The sequence below is a fragment of the Orcinus orca genome, chromosome 7, assembly GCF_937001465.1.
Source record: "Orcinus orca chromosome 7, mOrcOrc1.1, whole genome shotgun sequence".
NCBI classification, from domain to species: Eukaryota; Metazoa; Chordata; class Mammalia; order Artiodactyla; family Delphinidae; genus Orcinus; species Orcinus orca.
The window spans coordinates 68,427,080-68,433,531 of NC_064565.1; positions in this window are offsets into that span (position 1 = coordinate 68,427,080).

Here is a 6,452-nt window from a genome sequence, read left to right on the forward strand (position 1 = left end):
ATTTCCAGATTTGGCGCTGGGGTGGGTGGGTGGAGGACGCAAGAGTGTGCGGTTCCAGGACTTTACAAGGTGCTGCAAAGTACTGGTGCCGATGGGGCCTTCAAAGTCACTCCCACCCCAGGCGTGCCCTCAGTTTGAGTTAATTCCTGGGCTCCTGGAGCTGCTAAAACGCCTTGAATACTGGACTCACAGTTGGCTAGAGTTATTCAGTAGTTGTAACAAACCTAGGGGATAGCTGAATGGAGTTGATAGGCTCCCATTTGGAGGTGAATTCTTTGTTCAATCAGTTCCTGTTAAATAGGAAGGTAAGGAATCCAGGGGGAAGACCAGGACCAGCTCAGCCTCCCTCATGCCTGATTTGTAGCATATCAAATACTCCAGCTCCCACAGAACCTTTATTTTCTCTACCAGTTTCTCACTGTGCTTAGAATCCCACCATTAGATTCATTCTTGGGCTTAAAATATAGGCATCTCCAGAAATCTTAACTTTTTAATGCTGACATTACAGGAATCAGTAACACATTGAGTTTTATTAGTTTTATCAGGAACTCTACACTAAAGCTCATTAGCTCAGAAAAATCACTTCTCACCCCTGACACCTGGCAGAAGCAAATTGTTGGGTAAATGGGGATTTTGATAAGGGAAAGAGGGAAAAGAAGCCTAGAGCATTCTAGCTACTACTTGAGAAGACAGGCAGAAGGGGGCAGGGGCTGATTGCCCAAGGGAGTACCCTCCGGGCGCACAGAGGAAATCAATTAACTAAAATGCAGGCTCTGACTGGAGTTGTGGGCAGGAGAGTCTGCATTGCAAGCTCCTAAGTGAGGCCCCTGCTGCTGGTGTGGAGGAGCTTCATCTCCTTCACCTATTGTCTCTAGCAAGTCCTACACCCAGCACGCAGGGGCCCAGAAGTTCTTGTTATTGCCCTTCAGTGAGACTGAGAATCACCTGGAGAGCTTGTTAAAGCAAAGTCCTGGGCCCTTCGTCAGAGGTTCTGATTCAGTTGGTGAGGGCCGCGAGTTTGCCTTTCCAGTTGCTGATGCCTGGGACTGAGTAGCAATGCTTTAGACAGCACATCTCCGAGCCGCGTCTGCAACCCTGGCAGAGCACCCGATACCCCAACATATGCCGAAGTTCTAAGTCGTGGGCGCTTCCTGACGTGCTGCAAAGGTGAGCCCAGCATCCTCATATTTGCCAAAACGTATCATCTAGGAGATCTCCCTTTCAGGCTCTCGTGATGTTGTGTTTCTTGTCTTTGCAAACTTAGTCACACGCAGGTGGATCAAGATTTTGTATTATGTCTTGCATACTAATGTATCTGGAGGATAAAGAAGAAAATTCAGTAGGCATGGGACTTCAAAATCATTTTGATCAGTTTCCTGGCCTTGGTGGGTTGAATTGGTTGAAATCCACAACCTGCTTATGGATGCACAGCAGGAGTTAGGAATGATACTGTTTGTTTTGTTTGTTTGTTTTGCGGTACGCGGGCCTCTCACCGTTGTGGCCTCTCCCGTTGCGGAGCACAGGCTCTGGACGCGCAGGCTCCGCGGCCATGGCTCACGGGCCCAGCCGCTCTGCGGCATGTGGGATCTTCTCGGACCGGAGCACGAACCCACGTCCCCTGCATCGTCAGGCGGACTCTTAACCACTGCGCCACCAGGGAGGCCCTGATACTGTTTTAAATATGGCAGACATTTCCCGGCAAAATCTCTTAAAAACTGATAGAAATATTTTAAGAACTTGGAAATTCTTAGGGGTTTTTCTTGGTTTGTTTTTTGTTTTTGGAATTTAAGAATTCAACACATTGAAAATGAAAAAAACATCTGCAGAGTACTGGAAAAAATTTCTTCACATTCTTGTCTCCTTAGAATGATGCTTATTATATTCTGGTTAAGCTGAAGGATAAAGATGGGGCTAAGTATAAAAGTATTTTAAGTTAACTTGAAAGAAATTTTAGTCTTAACTATTACTGAAACAGCTTAAAATACAGAACAGATTATTGTTTGCAACTAGCAGTTCCCTTTCCATTTTAATCAGTTCCTTCGGTATCTTTGAGTGTTATCTTTATTATGAGAAAATATGGTTACAGTTCCTCGACCTTCATATAGCAGTATTTAATAATTAAGGGTTATCAAAATTTGTCTCAAAGATTAACTATGCTAAATATTATTTTAAAATATATTTTAAAAATACATTAAATATAGGGTTTTCTTTCATTTTTAAATCAGCTTTACTTTTATTAATATGTAGCTCTCTTTGAGCTATAGAGTGTTGTGATTTGTAAAATTTCTCTCAGCGGGCATGCATTTAAGAACATTAGCTTACCTCGTTGGAGATTTGTGAGAACTGATCAATAATAAAGTACCCCATGCCACAGCTGGGTATTACAATTGGAGATAGCTAAGAAACCTTGGTTTCATAACAACGTAAGAACATGGACTCAATGAAATGACAAGAATAAGATTTGTCAAATGTTGCTTCTTAGAGTCTGGTCTACTTAGCAGTGCTAATCTCAATAAATCTATCAAGAGCTCATTTCTTTTCCTTCCATATTTACAGAAACCTCTATGTCATCTATAATGGATGGATTTCTTAGGTAGCTTTCAGTGTTAGTAGTTCAGTTACATTACCAACTGTTCTATCACTATAAAAGATTTTCAAATGGGAAAACTTCAATATCCCACCAACACAGGCCACTTTCCTTTGTTATATGCTCTCCATAAGCAGGCTTTTTTCTTAGCAGAAATCGCTTTAGTCTGTAACTAAGGTATTTTCTTATTTGTGTGTCTATTTGACTATACATCGTCCTCACCTGGGCTTCTGAGCGCATGTGCACAAGGACCATGCCTTACGCTTCATTGCAAGCCCTGGGCCCAGCATAGTGGTAGCAGCTCAAACTACTTTTGATTAGCAGTTATCTGCTACGAAATATTTTTCATAGTTGAGAGGTTAGTTTTCTACTACTGTGTTAGGGACTTGAAACTTCCATTGTGTTCCTTCTCCTGGTAAAGGTGAACCACCATCCCACCCCCTGCCCACAACCCCTCCACTGGAGCCCATCATCAAAGGAGTTAGCTAGCCAGGCACACTCTTTCTAATGCTTCTGAAATTGTTTTGAGTTGTCTCTTACCATTCTCAACCCAACCCAGCCTGAGCATTCTCTCCTAGCTCTGGCAGGGAGACGTGTGCTCATCAACCAGGCTGGGTCCTACCTACCTATGTTCCAGATCCTCTTTGCCCCGGCAAGCACTTCTCCCACTCCCTGGCACAATTTCCTGTGAGAGAGGGCAAGGGGGATTTTGACTAGGAAAATGTACATTCCTATCTTAAAATGTGACATGAAGGAAATATACAGAAACAAATGTTTTGCATCAAGTTTATTTCTACGTTTAGCATTATTGCTACTTGGGGGAGGGGGTTGTAGATATAAAACGTTTTACAAGTTTTATGAGTTTAAAATAAAAAAACCTTGGGCCATCTGTACCATTTCAATTTGTTTTTAATAGGAAAACTTTGGCTTTTCCCCACCCTGGTTTTCATCAAGATAGTACCTCCCTTTCCTCTTTTCTTATGGTGTATGTTTTTACAGTATAATCTTGTTATCTGGATTAATTAAATCTTTAGTTTTGTTACGGAACCAAACTTTGGTCCACTCGCCTGCGTGCAGTAAAACCAATATACTGAAACCAGGTTGTGGTGAAGCAAAGTGTAGCATTTACTGCAGGGCGCCAAGCAAGGAGTCCAGGACAGCTAGTGCTCAAAACCCCCGAACTCCCTGAAGGGTTTCAGCAAAGCATTTTTAAAGACAGGGTGACAGAGGGACATCCCAGGGTATGTGATCAGCTTCTGGGCAATTCTCTGATCAGTTGATAGTGAGGTAACAGGGCCATGTTACAGGGATTAAAATTATCAATCCTTAGGCTCTAGTAGTCTGGAGGGCTACATGGTGTGGGTTTTAGCATCTGTAAAACAACTCAGGAAATGTGTATCAGATACTATTATCTAGGTACTTCAGAGAGAAGCTAAAGCAGAGGATATTGAGGAGAGGTCTGTCCCTGGAAGGCCCCATAGTGTCCTACTCAGTTACAGTTTTATGCTCCGTAGAGAGGAAGTATGATTTGATCATTACCTTAAAGCTTTTAACAAGGGTTTGTTTTTCCAGTTTATGAGAAGCAGACAAAATTTGATTAGTTAAATTTGTCAATATCACACAGTAAGATGGTGCATATAGTGTGGCAGTTAACCACATGGTCTCTTTACCCCATGTTAGCTGTTTAACCTTGGGTAAATTACTTAACCTCTCTATGGTTTAAATTTTTCATCTGTAAGATGTACATCACAATAGTATGTATTTTTTAGGGTTGCTATAATGAGATACAGGTTGTCAGTGCTGCTGAAAACTCAGCCTCTGTGCACCAGTGCCGAATTGAATCTCAGAGACAGATTTTTTGGTGAAGCAGAAAAGAATCGCTTTATTGCTTTGCCAGGCAAAGGGGGACACAGCGAGCTCCTTCCCTTGAAAACTGTGTGTCCCAACCCAGGGGAATTTGGTAAGGAGTTTTATAGCAATGGTTCAATGGTGGGGTTGCTGATAGGATTAGGGTATGGGCAGGGCCTGCACTCCTTTCATCTGGTCTCAGGCAATCTCTCCATGAGCTTCTCTGGTTTCTTTAATCTGGCCTCAGGTGGTCTTCTCTGGAATGAAGAATGCTAACTCCATTTGTTGGGGGTTTCACGATCATAAAGAGGTCAAAGATATTGTTATGTGTCTCCCTTGAGGTGGAACCAGGACCCTGCCCCAAGGCTGCACTATTGTTTCTTGACTGCCCCTCCCTTGTCTCTGCATCCCCTCCCTTCCCTGATCAGCAACTGTTTGAATCTGCCCTTTGGGACTCAGGGAAGGTCATGAAGGCTAGAGTCTGTTCCCTACAAACAAGGAACAGGGTACAAAAAGGCTTTCATGCCCAGGAATCCCACAGGGTCCCGCTTGGTTTCATCAGGAGTGTAGTGTAACTCTACACGAGCCTGGCACAGTTAGGTGCTCCATCAGTGTCAGTTACTGTGTTTTTCGAATGTACAATAGCAAACAGCTCCTCATAACCTTTATTTTCAGAAAAGGAACCCTATTTCCTAGACAATCTGACTAGTTCTTTTTCTAGCTCTAATTGCATGATTAACTGCACCTACTCCAGCCTCTCATAGGGGGCTTATTTCTTTACTTAGCATCAGCATTTCTGACCATAGATGAACTTAAAGAAGATGGAACGATAAATCCGTAGGCAACTTGTGTTGTGGAATTCTTCCTTGTCATGATGTTGCAAAAGGATCCACGCCTCCACCCAAATCCCAGAACACTTTCTTGTAGTAACTTCATGAGGCTGTCTTGTATTTGGCAAATGTCTGAATAAATCTCTTAACCATTGTCAGGTCCTAAATGTGTTTAACCCAGTTGAGGACAGATTTCCTGACTAGGTACAATGGACCAGTCCCTGGGGTCCGTGCCTGCTGCTTTTCTTTTCCTGCCAGTTCTAAGTGTGCCACCACCAGGTATATAATTGTGCTCTAAATAATTGGCATTCAGACCTTTAGAACTTGGCTCTAGGAATTGGCAGCAACAAGAATAAGGCAATGAAATTCTTTTTCCTTTCAGTCATCACTTTCTATTTTGTATAATTGTACTCTTTAATATCTAGGCCCATCATTTATCACAGATATATCGATTTCTGAGAATCACTTATTTTACAGTGCCTTCACTTTATCTGACCTAAGATATCTGTGAAATGGGTGATTCCCTTTCCTCAGGGGTAAGCCCCGGGGGTAAGCTGGCAGTGGGCATTGTTTTGCACTGGCCTTAGGAGCCTCGAGAGAGGGCAGGGATAGGTATGGACTATATGCTTTAAGGATAGTATCCATCTTCAGGACTCCACCTAGAGCTTGTGTTAGAAGGTCACTCTAACTCCTAGAGCCTGGGTCCAGCTGAAGAAGGAGCTGAGCCATAGGGCGCAATGCAGGTGTGCAGTGTTGTGGTTTTGACAGCACTGTGTGGCATCCAGCTGCCTTGTCACCCACAGGAAGCCTGTGCAGCACTGAATGATCAAAGGCTTTGTGACATTCTAAAAGCAAGAGACATCACCCTCTCTCCTATAGAGGAATAGAAGGGGAAGAACAATCTAGATGAAGGAGGCGTCGAGTATAAAGGCCTGATGGAGCGGATGGTGTGGGTGAGGTTTCTAGGGGCAGAGTTGATCAACTTGCTGACTAATTGGATAAAAAAACTGGAAGAAGTGGGTGAATGTTCTAAAATGACCCTGAACCTTCTAGTTTGGATGACTTGCTACATAGTCATGCAGTCAGTCAGGAAAGGAAATGTATTACTAAAGAAGAGAGTAAGAGTAAGAGAGGGTGAGAACTCACTACAGCTATGCCTTGTCATCTCCATATGGGATTTCTTTGAT